Raw genomic sequence first — 18,908 nt, forward strand, 5'->3', positions numbered from 1 at the left:
AGTGTTACGGCTTGGTGGCACTAGCCACCGCCCGATCTAAAGGGCACAGCCATATCCATCCATCCATCCATCCATCCATCCATCCATCCATCCATCCATCCATCCATCCATCCATCCATCCATCCATCCATCCATCCATCCATCCATCCATCCATCCATCCATCCATCCATCCATCCATCCATCTATCCATCCATCCATCCATCCATCCATCCATCCATCCATCAATCCATCCATCCATCCATCCATCTCATCTTTCACGCGTACGTTGGCCCGCGTGGGAATAAGGGGGTGTACGCTCGATCGCGCGCCCTTATCTTAAAGTGGGAAGAATCGTACGTCTTGGCTGGCCTGTGAGTTAGGTCGGAACGATACTGTTGTTGATTGATTTGTGGGAGATTTGGGTGCACGTTAAAAAACCCCGGGTGGTCAAAATTTCCGGAGCCCTTCACTACGGCGTCTCTCATAATCATATGGTGGTTTTGGGACGTTAAGCCCCACATATCAATCAATTGATTTGTGGGGTTTAACGTCCCAAAACCACCATTTGATTTTTAGAGACGCCGTAGTGGAGGGCTCCGGAAATTTCGACCACCTGGGGTTCTTTAACGTCCACCCAAATCTGAGTACACGGGCCTACAACATTTCCGCCTCCATCGGAAATGCAGCCGCCGCAGCCAACGATACTGTTGTAGCTACCGGGCGCACAAAGGTTACTGCAATTGTTGCACAGACTCCGTTTGCGAAAAGGCCACGCTTTTCAGACACAGCGAAGTTACAACTGAGACGCTTATTCGCATTAATCTGTACCTGTGAGTACGTTTCCTGCGTCCTTTGCACGTGAGAAACGCGGAACGCGTTTCGATCTGCTGGCCATTCTTCGTGTGACCATCCAATTTATTGCTATCGTGCTTATCGCTATCGCGTTTATCGCTTCGCCTTTGCGGCAAAGCTGTGACTTTTTTTTTTAAGAACTGGTTTCGTACGCATTGTGTGACAAGCTAGTTTTTAATATTGTAAGGCAACGTTTTGGCTGCACGACACTTCTTTTTCTTGCCGAGCCTCTGCCCCACAACACAGGTCAGACTAATGATGATGAGTATGTACATATGATAAGATAACGCATATGAATAATGCTCACAATATCAACAATAAGCCTATCGCTTGAAGCCCGGTTGGGGTCAAATAAGGCGGTCGTACCAAAAGAAGACAAAGAAGTGAGATGTTGACGGCAGGGCGTGCAGCTTGTTAGCGAAGGGGAAGACGAAGTGAAGCGGCGCGTGCTCTGCCTTCTAGGCGACCAAAAGAAAACACAAAATAATCGTAATTGGACCACGTGGGTTGCTGGCTGGTCCAATTAGCAGTGGCCCCGTGGTGCACATGTCTTGCCGGCGTGCTCGCGACTGGACCACGTGTGCGCAGCGCATGATCAACTACGCTGGTATTGCGAGACGAGAGAGAAGAGATGCTTACGTCATACCAACGTCCCCAGTACAGACCTGCCTGATGGTCGCCGACGGCACCGACTGGTGCGAGTGAAGATGAGCTTCCGGCATGATGGGTTGCTGGGAAGACTGCCAGGCATCCCCGATGGGTGAGCGTGCAGGAATCACCGCCACCCCTGCTACCTTCATCGCCACCGCTGCCGCTTCACACCCTCGCCCATTTCCACTGGCCGGCAACGCCGCATCCTCCTGGCCGCGGCTACGTAGCTGAAGGTGAGCGCGCCTGCGTCGGGACCCTCTCCCGCTCACATGAATCAGTTGCGCAATCGTATAGCATTGCATCGGAAATAGACGGTGTATACACTGACATTGTTGCATTTTGATCATGTTTTACAATGATTAACTGCATGCCTATCCCTCATTCGCACGGTATCACACCCCCACTGTCCCACATCCTTTCTGTGGCTGCGTGACAATATAGCTTTATAATACAACACGTAAAGCTTGCGGGCGTCACGTGACGGGAGCCCGGCAAAGGTTACCGTACGACGCATGCGCAACGCAAAGACCTGCGTACACTACTCTGAAACTCCCCAACGCTGGCAAGTGGAGCAAGACGTCTACGCCAAGCAATCGCTGTAGGCTATCGTGTACATGGTAGCACTGAGCTTCGTTAACACTTTTGACGCTTTGTAGATGTCACGGAGAGACAAAGGATAAGGATGGTTCGCACTTTGCGTACTTCGTATGGACGCTGTCTTTTTATAACCAAGGTCAGTTAAATGCCGTGATGATGCCGGACATGGCACATAAGCATAACGATGCATTTGCCACGAAGCCAATTGTAGAACGCAGTAAAACTGTGAGGTTAATGTAGCACTAAGTGAGGTCTTTGTAAATCTTGGTGTATTTCTGAATACCGCCATTATTCTTGTGCAGATGTCGTTATTGTGCGCTGCCTGGTGTTTTCCTGTAGCCCACGCTTGATGCAGCGCCACTACTGCGAAAACCGCGGACGTGCGTGTCACGGACACCCAGTGATTACCTTCACAAACGCGCGCTTGCTGAAGCTGCAGTATGGCGCCATTTTATGCCGTGCGCGCGTATTTGCCGGATGTTTCAGGAGCGTTCTTCGTGACGTTGATTCTGGGATATTTACGCAGTTTTCACTACTTCAAACATTTTAAATTTATTTTGCACTGACTGTGAGCATTGCTAGTCTTGTTTGAGGCCGTCCCCGCCTGTACTGACCACTGCGTGAACGTGCCGCTTGATGCGGTGGGCGACAATCCTGGCCCCTGAAGTGCTACACACATGAAAGGGGCTGGGGCTAAGAATTTAATTCTGTCAAAGAGAAAGAAAAAAAAAAGCTCCCAAGGATATTTATTCGCGCACAATAGCAACGCTGATTAGCGTTAGCTAAGTGTTAGCTAAGACACAAGCCCTACACAGTGAAATCAGGACAGACATTGCATCTGGCAGCATTAAACAAAACTACACCCTATAGACCATACAAATCGTAATGCAAACAAAAAGCAAATCTAACCAACACACAAAAGTATTCAAGTTTTACGCAGTAGTGAGCAAAATTGAGCGGATAGGAACACAATCGCAGACACTACACTTAACATGCTCTGCTCCATATGCTTCAAAATTATAATTATCAAAATCAGGAATTTTGTTATAGTTACATATGCTTATTTAAAATAATGTCAAAGCATACAAGCCGCTTATACTGGAAAAAAAGGAAGGTAATAACACTTATATGCGGTTACGTGGAAGAGTAATAGGCCGGTACCATATTTTAAAAATTCCTCTGAAGAGTTCGTTTTAGTTCTATTATGCGGTAGCATGTCCCACTCTTCAACTCTTCAATCATTTTCGTGAAGAGAGAGTATTTAAAGGTGTCAACCTTTCCGGGTATGGGCACAAGTTGATCCTGATGACTCGATCTGACACACCGTGAAAGACGCGGCATTCTGTTTTGCATGTATCTCATAGGCCTAAGTTAAAGCAACCGTGTTTCGTTATGTGAAGGAATTTTATTCTCACCACTTTTCACAGCAATGAAAGCACAGGCAAGTTTACTTGAGTGAGCATTGCGGTCACTGATTCTGTGTACCTCATATTTCAACATAATAAATCTTGCTTCCTGTCTTTGCATATTTTAAATTTTCTTTATTTCGTTCTTTATAAGCGGATCCAATATTATGCTTCCGTATTCAAGTGCGGGTCGTATGAAAGTTAAGTATGCAGTTTGTTTAACATCTCGGGAGGAAAATTTTACCTTATGCCTTAGTGTCTAAAGGTTTATCTCTACGGTATTACATAAATTAGTAATATGCTTTTTCCAAGATAGTCATCAGATATTGTAATGCCTAAATACTTAAGGTGCCTCATCTGTCTTAATGGCTTACCATCTAGCATATTTAAAACTAACACATTTTTTGTTTTCCTAGTTATGTGCGCATAAAGTGTTTGCTCGTGGTTTATTTTATTTTTCATCATGTGCACCAATTAGTAATTGATTGTAGTGCTGAAGCTAACTCTGATCATGACGTGATATTTTAGAATATATTAGGCAATCCTCCTCAAATAGACAAACAGTAATTTTGCTGCTAAGGTCATTTGTAATGTCATTAATATAACAAAGAAGATAGTGCAAATAACAATGTGCAGTTTTACATTGTGCATAAAATATTGTTTATGCAATACCAATCGCCAGTGTACAGTAGCCACAAGGTATTTTGTATATGTAGACCTTATCAAACTGCATCAAATTTTTATATTCTTCTTATCTGCTGGTGTAAACAGTTAGTTATCTATATGCCATCTAATGTGCAGTCAATTTCTCTTCAATCACAGCATGTGTACCCTAGAACTGCCTCAGACCTATTGTATTATCATGTGATGATGACAATAAAGAAAGTAGCAGTCACTCTACTTGAGACAAAACCATTTATTGGGCCAACTTGTGCTCAGAAAACTAAATAACTGAAAGTACAAGCAAAACGTGCTGTACTCTAACAACGGCAATAAATGTAGTTGGCCTTCGGTAATCTGATCATCGCCAGGACGCGTCTTGTTTTATAGATAAGTGATCGCACTTTCCAGCATAATTGCTCATGCTCGTGTAAGTTGCCGAACGAATTAGGGTGCTCACGTACTATGCGTAATTTTAATAATGATTGTTGAGGTTTAACATTCCTAAACCACAATATTAGTATAAGGGACGCTGCAATGGAGGGCACCATAAATGTCTGACCTTCTGCTGTTTTTTAATGTGCACTTGAATCTGAGTACATTTCCCTGTTGCACTTCACCTCCATCAAAATGTGGCTGCCGAAACAAGATCAGTGCATAATTTCAACAACACTCTGAGACAATCTTGTATATTCTGAAACATTGTGACGTGGTTTGCGCTGAGTGGTGATATCAGTTTTTTGTGACTTAAACCCAATCACTCAAAAATAAAAAGTAACAGCGTGTGTCACTATAGGTGCACAAATCGTCGCAGGACAGTGCCACTGTTGATGCTATCGCCACCTATAGCTTTGATTAGCTGGTAGTTTGTAGATCTATATATTTTTTTGCGATTTCACTACAACGAAATTTTCGCTTCAATGAAATTTTTTTTGCACCCTTTCAGTTTCGTTGTAGCGAGGTTCGACTTTATGAAAAATCATTTTCGTGGCAGATGTGGCTTTTTTTATGGGTTTATATATAACTTTTTTATGAGTGTATATATAATTTTTTGTAAGTCTGGTTGTTTCTTCAGTGTTTGATGTATATTCTAAACCACTGTAAATTCTGACATGTCTTGAAAGAAATGGAAATGACATGTCTGAAGCCATACATCTGTGATCAAAACTAACTTGCATTGCTACAAAACACACACTTTGATGCTCCAAAGCTGCTCGAAAACTCCCATTTTACCACTTCCAAGCTGCTCCAAAACAGCATTATTCCTGCTTTCTGAACTGCTCCGTAAGACTGAAGCCAACTTCCACCCCTGAGGTGGCTGTAAAACTCAAAAGAACAGCATTGCCATGTTGCAATGCTGTGGCAACCCCTTTTTAAGAGGCATGCACGGTGCAGCAAATCTTGACTTTTTTATATAAGCTCTCTCTTATAAACAGAGTATCACGTACGTATTTTCTTGCCAAGCCTTATTTGTGTCTTTTACAAGCAGTTGTCTCTTACATCAGTGTCTCTTATGAAAAGGTTCGAATTTGTCTGGCAGTGCTGGAATGGAAAGGAGAAAGATAACTAAGGAAATTTTTCTTTATATGACCGCCCCAGAAATGTTGCCTGCGCAAGTCTTTCTCGTGGAAGTCTTAATGCTCATTCACTCACGCACACACATGCACGCACACACACGCACACACACAAGCACACACTCTCTCTCTCTGAGAAAGAAGAGCTCGGTCTTAGGTAAGTGCTTCATCTTAAATATTTCTCTGTTGTTTTGCAATGCAGCTGGGGAAGATGCGGATGGGCATTCCATGTCGAGCGATAACGTGTCCACACCTACAGTGCTTTGATGCCTCGCTGTATTTGCAAATGAATGAGAAGAAGCCAACATGGATATGTCCAGTGTGTGACCGGCCAGCCACCTTCTCGTCGTTGGTGATTGATGGGTGCGTGGCTTTGTGTGCATTTACTTTTTTTTTGGCCATGGCAAGGATGGCTCGACTCGCACCTAGTGCTGTTAAAATGGATTGCAGTGACTATGTTTTGAGGAACTGCACTGGCCGTTGAGAGACTGGGTTGCCATAACTGCCTTAGTCACGGGGAAAATGGTATAACACTCCTGCAGTCCCGGTTTCCAGCCTGTTGCTGAAAGAGATTTCAATGCAGTGTTGCCTGCTCTCTCTTTACACCTCCATTCTAGCTATGTCAGCTGTCATGACTGCAACTATTTTTACAGTGAGTGTCAGCTAAATTTTTTTTCTGGCAAATGTCATTGCTATGTATTTTTCACGTCTTGCAAAGGTTTTGTGCAGGGCTTCACATATCCTAAAAACATAAAAAGGAAGTACCTGAAAAAAATGTAAGTACCATTATTACTTGCGTAATGAATGCACTCGCATAATAAATGTATCCCCCCCAACTTCGGTCATAAATATTCTTATTCCCCCCCCACCCCCGGCTTAATAAACGCACCTTTTACATTTATCCGCTGTAGTCCCGCCAACGGACAGCTGGTGCCTCCTCACCCATTAGATCATTGGATCTCTTCCGTTTTTGATTACTTTGCCAACCCCCCTCAATCACCTATGCTCCCCCCCCCCCTTTGCCCGTTGCCGCGTGCTGTAATAAATGCATCCCCTACATTCATCCGCAGCAGTCCCACTAACTGACACCTGGCGCCTCCTCACCGGTTCGCTCTATTCAGTTCTTTATTACTTTGTCAATGCCCCTCAACCGCCTGGGCTCACTCCTTCCTCGCCCTTGCTGCGTGTCTATTGCTTTACTTTCGATCTGTGCCCGGCGGGTCCCTGGTCTTACCTGTGCGCCACAGCCAGTTTACAAGGAGAGTAGAGAATCGCAGCTGATACCACACAGCCAGCGAGTGAAGGTCACCAAACTTCCTGCGACCCCCCCCCCCCCCCTCTTTTTCTGCCAACTTTCTTTGCACGCTCTTGGGTGCCCCTCGAGATCACAAGCAGATACCACTGTTGGGAGAAAAGAGGGCAGCCCAGGGACAGCCTGCAGAAGATAGCGCCATCGACCACAGAAAATTAGTAATGTGCAACAAATAAGCTGTTTCGAAACGGTGTACGCGTATGTAAATTGTAAAACACTGAGCAAACTAACCTATTTTTTGCATTACTGCATTTTTTTCTTCTCCCAAAAAAGTTTTCATAAAGTATACCCCACGTAATAAACGCAACCCCAAACTTTGCTCAGATTTTTTGAGAAAAAAAGAGCGTTCATTACGCCAGTAAATATGGTAAGTTTTTTGTGTAGGTGTCATCAAAAAAGGGGAAAAAGAACACCAGGCCTGCGCATACCGCGCAGCACAGTGACAACGAAAGCCAGAAGAGTGGCCTTTCAGAGCCTTTGTTGAACACTCTCAAGACATTTTTTACCATGTAATCAGGGTCAATACATTTTTCTCATGTGAAAGTAAGTGAGGTGTATACTGTAGGCAAGTCAAGCAGCGATGGCGTAGTGGTTAGAGCATCCGCCTCGCATGCATAAGGTCCGTGGTTCAAATCCCAGTGCCGCGCAGTTCCCAACCGGATAAACAAAAAATCCGCGTGGTGATGGAACTGCATTACAAGGCCTGGGGTGCGGCCTCACCGGTAACCACCGCCGGGAACGCACTCCCTTACCAGAGAAAGATTGGCCACCCTGGTGCAGTATCTGGCCACTACCTCCCACATGCATACGTCAAATAACTCACGGCCCTCGGTCCCCAGCAGCTGCGAAGCAACTCGCCACGGCGCCGGTCAGATCTGCAACGCAGCAGAGGGTGCTAAGAATCTCTGGATCCGGGCAGGCCGCCATTGGAACCTGAGCTTGGCAACGTTTAACGCTAGAACCTTATCTAGTGAGGGAAGTCTAGCTGTACTATTCGAGGAGCTAGAGGGTGTTAAATGAGATATAATAGGGCTCAGTGAGGTTAGGAGGACAGATGAGGCCTATACGGCGCTACAGAATGGGCACGTCCTTTGCTAACGGGGCTTGGCTGACAGAAGAGAACTGGGAGTAGGGTTCCTAATTCACAGAAATATAGCTGGCAACATAGATGAATACTATAGGATTAATGAAAGGGTGGTAGGTATCGTAATTAAACTGAATAAGAGATACAAGATGAAGGTGGTACAGGCTTACGCGCCTACATCCAGCCATGATGACGCCTCAGTTGAAAGCTTCTACGAAGACGTGGAATCACCAATGAGTAAGGTAAAAACACAGTATACTATAATGATGGGAGGCTTTAATGCAAAGGTAGGGATGAAGCAGGCTGCAGACCAGGCAGTAGGAGATTATGGCATCGGTACTAGAAACGCGAGAGGAGAGCATCTAGTAGAATTCGCAGAACGCAATAATTTACGGATTTTGAATACCTTCTACCGAAAACGAGGAAACCGCAAGTGGACATGGAGGAGCCCTAATGGCGAAAATAAGAACGAAATAGACTTTATAATGTGTGCACACCCAGGCATCGTGCAGGATGTGTAAGTGGTTGGCAAGGTACGATGCAGTGACCATAAAATGGTACGGTGTCGAATTCGCCTAGACTTGAGCAAGGAACGACAGAAACTGATACGCAAGAAGCCAATCAATGAGCTAGCACTGAGAGGGGAAGTACAGGAATTCAGTCTCTCTCTTCAGAACAGGTACTCGGCTCTTAGGGAGGAAACCAACCTTAGCATAGGTACAATGAATGATAATCTGACGAGTATCATTACGGAGTGCGCAGTGGAAGTTGGAAGCAGGGTAGTTAGAGAGGACACTGGCTAACCTTCCCAGGAAACGAATAATCTTATTAATAAGTGTCAAATTATGAAAGTCTCAAGTACAACAGACAAAATAGAACTGGCTGAGATTTCGAAGTTGATTAATAGGCGTAAGGTATCCGACGTAAGAAGGTATAACATGGAGAGAATTGAACACGCTCTGAAAAACGGAGGAAGCGTCAAAGCAGTGAAAAGGAAACTTGGGATAGGCAAAAATCGGATGTATGCACTAAGGGACAAAGAAAGCAAAAGAACTACCAATATGGATAGGATAGTTAAAATAGCGAAGGAGTTTTACAGAGATCTGTACAGTAGCCGGGACAACCACGACTTTAATACTATAAGAACTAGCAGTAACCCAGAACACACCCCACCAGTAATGATAGAAGTCAGAAAAGTTTTGGAGAGCATGCAAAGAGGCAAAGCTGCTGGTGAGGATCAGGTAACATCAGATCTGCTGAAAGATGGAGGACAGATTGTGTTAGAAAAACTAGCCACCCTGTTTACGAGGTGTCTCCTGACGGGAAGAGTACCAGAGCCTTGGAAGAACGCTAACATCATCTTAATACATAAGAAAGGAGATGACAAGGACTTGAAGAATTACAGGCCGATCAGCTTGCTCTCTGTAGTATACAAGCTTTTTACAAAGGTAATTGCTAACAGAGTAAAGAAAACATTAGAATTCAATCAACCCAAGGAACAAGCGGGATTTTGAACAGGCTACTCAACAATCGACCACATTCATACTATCAATCAGGTAATAGATAAATGCTCAGAATATAACCAACCATTATACATAACCTTCATAGATTATGAGAAGGCGTTTGATTCAGTCGAAATATCAGCCGTCATGCAGACACTGCGGAATCAGGGCGTCGATGAAGTATATATAAACATCCTGGAAAAAATATACAGGGCATCAACTGCTACCATAGTGCTTCACAAAGAAAGCAACAGAATACCAATCAAGAAGGGTGTAAGGCAGGGGGCCAAAATCGCCCCAATGCTATTTACCGCGTGCTTACAGGAAGTTTTCAGAAACCTAGAATGGGAACAGTTAGGGATAAGGGTTATCGCAGAGTACCATTGTAACCTGCGTTTCGCCGATGACATAGCATTGCTGAGTAACTCAAGGGACGAATTGCAACTCATGATTACGGAGTTAGACAAGGAGAGCAGAAAGGTGGGTCTTAAAATGAATCTGCAGAAAACGAAAGTAATGTACAACAACCTCGGAAAAGAGCAGCGCTTCGAGATAGGTAATAATGCACTTCAAGTTGTAAAAGATTATGTCTACTTAGGGCAGGTAATAACAGCGGAGCCGAACCACGAGATTGAAATAACTAAAAGAATAAGAATGGGGTGGAGCACATTTGGCAAGCACTCTCAAATTATGACAGGTAGATTGCCACTATCCCTCAAGAGAAAGGTATATAACAGCTGTATCTTGCCAGTACTTAGCTACAGAGCAGAAACCTGGAGACTTACAAAGAGGGTTCAGCTTAAATTGAGGACGACGCAGCGATCAATGGAAAGAAAAATGGTATGTGTAACCTTAAGAGACAAGAAGAGAGCAGAGTGGATTAGGGAACAAGCGGGGGTTAAGGATATCATAGCTGAAATCAAGAAGAAATGGACATGGGCCGGGCATGTAGCGCGTAGACAGGATAACCGCTGTTCGTTAAGGGTAACTAACTGGATTCCCAGAGTAGGAAAGCGGGTTAGGGGGAGACAGAAGGTTGGGTGGGCAGATGAGATTAAGAAGTTTGCGGGTATAAATTGGCAGCAGCAAGCACAGGACCGGGTTAACTGGCGGAACATGGGAAAGGCCTTTGTCCTGCAGTAGACGTAGTCAGGCTGATGATCATAATGATAATAATATTAATAATAATAATGTGTTACATACTGCTGGTTGTCGGCTTGCTTCATCCTTTCACATTCCAGGCAACTTCACCAAGATGCTCCTGCTATTTAAAGATGCTGAAGCATGAAGTAGGACCGCAACTGGCGACCGCAGCGAACTCGGCCCAGCAGTGAAAAGCGAAGTGTAAGCGCAGCATAGCCATGTATAGTACAGCAGGAAGGGAGATGGCAAAGCATAGCCATATAGAGTAGATATAGCGAGGGGGCGGGCAATGGAAGAAGGGGTGAGGAAGGCAAAGAGGATGAGCGAATATAGGTGACAGGGTAGTCATTGCAAAGACATGTAAAATATAGTGCAGCGAAACTGTAGCCGTAACCCAGTGTGGAGGGCGTCTGTCTCGGTGATGGTAAGTATAGGTGGTTGTATAGAATCCTGCAGACGGTCACTTACCCGTTAAAAGTGCAAGGCGTACGTATACCCCGACTCGGCGCCCGGTGCACAGAATGCGTGAATGTCTGATAGAATTCAACGGCGATTCTTCGCTCTGTTGGGCCACCAGTTTCGAAATAGGGTGGAAACGAGTGAGAAATTGAAATGAGGAGGACGATGAATGGTGTTAGAAAAAGGGAAAAGAGGACGGACAATGGTTGAAGGTTGCAGGCGGCTCTGGAAGGCCACAAACTCCGTTCTTATTCTCAGTATTTGCATCGCTGCTGCGTTGCCGTCATGAATTTTCACTTTGCAGATGGCATGGCGGTGAAACTTCCTGTTTTTTTATACATTGACAGCACCTGACGTGTGGGGGATACGGCAACCAAACACAACCAGCCGTACAGAAAATCAAGTGCGGGCTATGATCCGAAACATGTGTCCTTTCTTAAACCAAATTCCCGTCAGAAAGTTCTGTTATAGGATAAAGCTGCATTTTGGAGACCCCACCGAAGTTTTGGTGTTCTGGAGCTGTGTTTGCTTTCTTTTCTTCTTTTCCTTTTCACGAAAATAAACTTTTAGCAGTAACCACTTTTCCAATTTTTTACCACCGTGCTTCCTAGCCAATACTTTCTTCTGTGTATGGGCTATGTCTGGAAGTAATGGAGTCGATAACTCCAGGCATGACAAGCCGTTTGTATCTCGCCGTTTCAACTCTTTTCAAACTACAGTATACCTCACTCAGCGCTCAAAACCAGTGCCTTTCTTGTCATCGCAGGTTCCGAGAAGCTAGCTACAGCTTGTTGCGCCGAACTACAGGCTTGACCGACAGGCGTCTTCACCAGGACTAGCCACACAAAGTCATCTACACACAGCTTTCTCAACACGTGACCGCTGGTGTAGAACTCTCGTCAAGACCGCAGGAACGCCCGCTTCCTAGTCCAGGAGGGAGGAGCACGCCATCCAACGAACACGCTTATCTTCGGCGCGACTCGGTTGGTGATATAGTTGCGTGTATAGCGTAGATACGTCCTGACCGTACATAGTTTGATTGCGATATGATTTTGTTATTGTTTTGATTTCTCATTATTCATATATACCCTTTATTACAGCACCTTATTATTGTTTACCTTGTGCATATGCTTATTTGCGCATATAATCTATAAGGAGCTTTCGTAACTTATGTTGCAACTATACGCATAGCTTAGTTGTTCTTACGTTTCGATTCGTAGAACCAGTATGTTCACGTTGTTGCGAATATACTGCATATAACTAGTATATTCGCTCAGCAGGACTCTATACGGAGACCCGGCAGAGCCGTGCAAGTTTTTCGGACACGTACGGGCATTCAACGAAGTAACCTGCTTTGCAAGCTCTTCACGCTGCCTCGAATTCAGAATATTTTGACGTATACGAAAGCTTGTTTATTCTTTATTCTTTGTTGGCCCTGAGTAGATTAGTGGAGGACAACTCCGCATGTACTTGGCGGCCCTGTTAAGGTTTTACAGCACCTGAGTGTTCCAGCTGTCCTTGCCTATAGAGTTTTGATTTGTAAGAGTGCCTTATAGAACGGCTTGCTGGCTGCTCTGCTGAGCTGAAAGTGTTACATTTGATCTTGGACACTTAAATGGGCTTCGAAGTGCACTTATTTTTGGCTGTCTGCTTTGCATTGTTAGGTCCAGTTCTGTTCCAGCGTAAAGCACTGAATGCTGGTTCACGCTATGTCACGCTTAGTTGTGCTTACCTTTCAATTCGTATAGCCATTATATTTACGTGTTCGGAGAGCCTTCATATCTGAGGTTTTACGTACCAGAACAATGATATGATTATGAGAGATGCCATAGCGGAGGGCTTCGCAGCCTTAGTATTGCCACATGATGTTTTTTTTCACTTCATCTTCATGTGACAGGGCTTGAGCCACAGAAACTGGCACGTGTTACCACAGCTCGGCGCAAACGGCGCCGGAACGCTTTGATTGTTTCGAACTGTTCCTAGATTGTGAGCTCGATGCGAGTACGGAATTCATTCTGCAAGTGACGCGCGATAAATTTGAAATGTTGGCCACGCATGCGTAAGAGACGTGCTTCACCGACGAGCTCTGAGCGTGTTCGCTCATGTCACTTCTCCGAGTGTTACGTGCATGCTAATATTGACAGTGTTCCTTCTTCTGAGCACCCTAATAAATAACTTGAACTTTGCATTTTCGACTGGTTGCTTCTACGCCGTCACCACCATAAGGTCATGAAAAATAAACATCCTAGCTGCTTAAATTTGGCGTAATTCCAGCTTCGGACGCAAAAACTCTGGTTGGTATGCCCCCATGTATAGGCGGATACCCTAGCATACCATTTCAGTGCATATAGCAAGGGGGCGGGATAGAAAAGTGAATGTGAGAAGCATTGACTTTAGGGGAAGAATGAAAGAAGGGCCGAGGGGAGGGTAATAACATGACAAAGCTTTGTATACGTAGAGTTCAGTGTCTACCATGCAATTCCTAGCTTAAATCTGAACATTTGAACATTTGGTTTTTGTCTGAGAAGCACAGAACAGAAGGGCAACTGGAACCAATGTATTGAAATAGAGAAAAAACGTCTTTTCACTTCAAATGAAGAACCTTAATATTTCGTTCGGGTCTATTAGGACCCTTCAGAGGTGAGTATAACGCCCCAGAAGGAATTGATTTCAAATTAAGAAGTGGGGGAAGAGGGGGGGGGGTGTTAACGTCTTCTCTTCATATTGGCGGTAATGCGTTGGAAGTAACGCCGTGAGCAGTAACGCGTTACCGTCAACACTACATTTTAATACTCAAAAAAATGCGTGTCTTAGCATGATATTCAAGAAAAATGAACGTTCTTAATGTGCCGTCTTAGGCACACCATTAAAAGCAAGAAGTTATTACTGAGCTATTCATGTTACAAACTTCAAAAGAGGAACACCAACCTACCTATTCGAATAAACTAATAACATTTGTTTACTTTTATTTGTGGAAATTCCGAAGTTTTTGGTCCCCATCGGTCCCTTATTAAGTGGGTGACAGGGGGGCACCACGGAACGAGATCTTATAACGCATTCTATTCGAGTCGGTGGAGGGGATGTGGGCGATAATGCTTTCTCTTCAAGTTGGTGGTAACGCGTTACCGCCAACAGTGCTATTTTGTACTCAAAAAGCGTAACTTCGCATGCTATTGATTTTAAGAAAAGACAGATACCACGTACAGTGGCAGTAGTTGATAGGCGAAGCACGAGTGGGGAAGGTTGATACGTGACTTTTAAACCAACACAACGTTATATACGAGGCGACTCACTCGCTGGATTTCGTGCCGACCGGTTGTGCCCCCGCGATGTCCGACGACAGCGCAGCGCTGGTTGACTGGCTCGCCTTATGCCATCTTCTGACGCCGACAAAAACTCTCGGTGAGTGGTGCTCGGTCCTCGGACTTCTGCGACCGTGTCCATTTTTCCTATCTTCTCCTTACTTCCGCATGTGGCGGTCCCTGCGCCTCTTTCTATCTCTATACCTTTAATTCCTCCCTATCCTTTTTTCCCTTCTTATCCCCGTCCCCTGCGCAGAACTGTGGAGGTATACATTGAGAGAGAAGCAGTAATGGAACTGCGCTTATTTATTCCTTTCCCCCTTTTAAAAGTCACCTATAGTGTACGAGGCGGACGTAAATTGTGCCGTATACATGACTTCCATGCCATGATTATTCTGTTTGGGCGTGTCGTTTACATTCGTCGTCCATTCGCATTATACGGAATACCGAATTCGGTATATGTGGCGCTAGCAAAACGTCCCCGATCCCGCTATGTGCGTAGCATGTAGTTGTAATTTACATTACACGGATATCATGATTAGCAAGTTTGGACGTGTCATTTACCTTCGTCATTCGTTCGCGTCACGTAATAACAAATTTTGTATACACGTGAAGCTAGCGAAACCGGTCCGCGAACGCATCATGAACATATGTTGTCATGGTCTTCCATGACATGCATGTCATAGTTTTAACGTTTCATATACTTTCGTTATTCATTAATGACACGTAACACCAAATTTGGTATATTTGAAGCGAGCGAAAGGACCGCGAGCGCACTATGAGCGTAGCATCTAGTCATGACTTATATGACACGCATATCAATATTATCATGGTTGCAGCAGTCATTTACCTTCATCTTCTATTCACGTCCCGCAATACCAAATTTGGTATAAGTGAAGCTGGCGAAATGACTGCGAGCGCACCATGAGTGTGCCGTGTAGTCATGCCTTACACCACATGCGTCTCATGATTTCCAGGTTAGCGTCTGTCACTCATGTTCGCCATGCAGTCATATCTTACCATACCAGTTCTGCGATTCGCCATGTGAACAAAACCACCACAAGGACAGCAAAACGACGAAATGTGAATCAATGCATTCGTGACATACATATCATGATTTTCATGTTGTGACTCCTCACTTATGCTCATCATACTGTCATGTTATACCATACCAATTTTGGTATCGGTATCATTATCGAGACGGCCAGCAGAGCTAAAAGCCGTGGGCGACTAGATAGATGGACAGATAGACATATATATATATATATATATATATATATATATATATATATATATATATATATATATATATATATATATATATATATATATATATATATATATATATATATATATATATGTGTGTGTGTGTGTGTGTGTGTGTGTGTGTGTGTGTGTGTGTGTGAGCATTGTTTGTGCGTCCCATCTTTTCATCTGTACATACTCATCATCACTAGTCAAGCTTAGGTTGTGGGGCACATACTCGAGACAATAAAGGAGAGTTTTGTGGGTACTGGACGCCATATCTTACAAGTGGTGGAGAGTGCTGCCCGATTCCTGCGTCCTCTCGCGCTCTCGGACAACCCCAGCGTCTTCTAGAACACATCCCTGGAGCTCCGTTCAGGCCGCCGCTTAAACGACCTGGGTTCGGTAATGTCGCAAGCCGACCAGCCCAGTGCAGCAGCTGCCTCACCGCTCCCACCACCAAGAAACCCTTCTTACCTGGTCACCAGCCCTCAAAAGGACCCTCCGCTATTCGCAAAGCTTCCGGGTGAGGACGTGGAAGACTGGCTCGAGGAGTATGACCGCGTGAGTGCCATCAACAACTGGGATGAGATAGCGAAACTCACCCACCTTGCATTCTACTTGAGCCGCGTCGCAAAAACGTGGTTTTTAAACCACGCTACATAATTTTTGACATGGCCCGCCTTTACGCGCCAGCTCCGCCAGATTTTCGCCAACCCTTCGGTGCGCTCAGATATCGCCAAGAAAAAGGCTTGGTGCACATGTTCAACGCCCAGGCGAGTCTTACACTCCTTACATTGAAGATGTTCTCGCCCTTTGCCGCCGCATCGACAACCATATGGCGGAAAACGACCGTGTGCGCCACCTGCTAAAGGCATGGCGACTGTCTCTTTTAATGCGCTTGTGGTGCAGAATCCCCAGACCGTAGCCGATGTTGTAGCTACCTGTCAGTGCCTCAAGGAGCTTCAAACCACTCGGGTGCAACCTGATATGCCTGATCTCGGCTCGAGTCATGACACAACAGAGCTGCGTGCATTGATCCGCTCCATCATCCGCGAGGAACTTCATGCACAGGCTTCACCTCGCCCCCTTGATATCCGAACGACGCCACCTGCTACTAGTTTACGCGACGTCGTGAGGGAGGAACTGGCATTGATCACAGGTACACCAGTTCCGAGTTCACATCCCGTGCCCATTCCAAGTTATGCTCACGTTGCTGCAACAACACCTGCGCCCCAGCAAAGCCTGGCCTCGAGGACAATCTCACCAGTTCCGAGCTCATATCCTGTGGCCATGCCAACTTATGCTCAAGTTGCTGCTAGGACACCTGCACCCCAGCAAAGCCCAATGCAGCTACCAGCGGCCGAATTGCATAGTTCGCTCAACTCACTCGCACCGCGACCATCTTCCCAGCCTTACAACGACTGGCGCACTTCGCGGCCGACTTGCTTCTATTGCGGCATCCGGGGTCACATTTCAAGGTTTTGCCGACGCCGTCAGCGAGACGAAAGACGAAGCTACGACATTTTTGAACGGGACGACTTCTACCCCACTGGACCACCTTATCGCTGACTGTATCAGAACAGCACACGTCGGTCGCCGTCTCCGCAGAACTTTGGCTCAGTTGGCAGTTCCCGTTTCTCACGTCGTCGCTCACCTTCACCGATGCGGCGTTCCTCTTTTCCTCTCCGACCTTCTACTTCAATTCCTGACCGCCAACTGGAAAACTAAACAGTGCAGCTTCGGGAGGGAAAGCTGCATCTTTCGAACTGCGTCAAACTCCTCCGGACCGCCCATGGAATGTTTTATTAGTGTACGTTGAAGGTATACAGACAGAGGCACTGGTGGACACAGGCGCATCACTTTCCGTAATTCGTGCAGACTTTTGTGCCCGCTTGAAAAAGTTAGGACGTCATACGATGGCCCTCCCCTTCGTTGCGCAGATGGAGTCCCTATTCATGGGATGCACAAACAATGCTCACAATAGATAAATAACTATATATATATATATATATATATATATATATATATTTATATATATATATATATATATATATATATATATATATATATATATATATATATATATATATATATATATATATATATATACGTTGAATGTCGTTTAGGTACACGGTTAAAAGATACAAGTTAATTGTGAGGTATTCATGTTACAAATCAGCTATAATCATTCTCGAAGTGCGAGTTGTGTGTTTGTAACGCTGAACCATAACGGATACAGTGAATGAAAACACCTTGGTTGCATTTAAGATCACTGTTTGCATATACAGGCGATAAGGGTTGAATATTGAGTGAGTTCGTTCCTCATATACTTAAACTGGTATAGAGATCACGGGAAAGAAGATACGGCCTGGCAGACCAGCGCAAGAGGGCAGAGCTTTAACTTGGAATCTTTAGCATTCTGTCCCTTTGTGTTGGTCATGCTCGACAATTTCTTCTTTTTCGCAATGCGCAGTTCAAGTTTACTTTGGATGCAACACGTGGTTTGGATGCAACAAATGACTATCTACTGTCTAGCCACTCTTTTTGGCTCATTGTTGTGGTTAAACTGATGACCGATGCAACCACCAGATGCAAGAGGGTCTCTGAATTCCACCATCCCGCTTTGATAGGGCTCTAGACAGAGCCTCCTCGCCAGGCCATTTCATACGTGGTATTTTAAATGCTAAATATCTTAGCCAACCCTCTGAGGAAGGTAATACCAATATTGAAACCGGGAGTCATGAGCGCATGACGAACACGTATCACAAGACATATCGTGAGGTGCCCATCGCTTACATCATGAAACTCTTCGCGCAGGTCACTTGGAACATGGAACATACTTGTCAAGGCAGCCGGTAATTTACGGGTATCCGCCACAGGTGAACCACATTGTGTATTTGTACGGAAACAAAATACTTTAAAAATCTCAACATGATCACGTTAAAGAGTTTAGGAAGTGAAACCCCAACAATTATAACGCTAAAAGCCCGTCTGGCAGATAATCCGGTGCCGGCGTCGATGGCATTGTCGACGTTCCTGTCAAGCCCACAATATGTCAACAACTGCTGAATTTTTATGATGACTTCGATGCACCTCAATACGCTTGACAAAACAAACTAAATATCCGGGTTAAGCTGC

At 45.0% G+C, this 18,908-nt stretch overlaps 1 long non-coding RNA gene across 1 annotated transcript; it reads left to right on the forward strand.

Moving 5' to 3' along the window:
• Positions 1 to 1,484: 1,484 nt before the first annotated feature.
• Positions 1,485 to 12,270, forward strand: LOC142777102 (uncharacterized). Its single transcript, XR_012887928.1, has 3 exons — positions 1,485 to 1,716; positions 5,923 to 6,083; positions 11,987 to 12,270. It is a non-coding gene; the product is annotated as an uncharacterized LOC142777102 (long non-coding RNA).
• Positions 12,271 to 18,908: the final 6,638 nt, after the last annotated feature.

This window comes from Rhipicephalus microplus, chromosome X (genome assembly GCF_043290135.1).
Source record: "Rhipicephalus microplus isolate Deutch F79 chromosome X, USDA_Rmic, whole genome shotgun sequence".
Classification (NCBI taxonomy): Eukaryota; Metazoa; Arthropoda; class Arachnida; order Ixodida; family Ixodidae; genus Rhipicephalus; species Rhipicephalus microplus.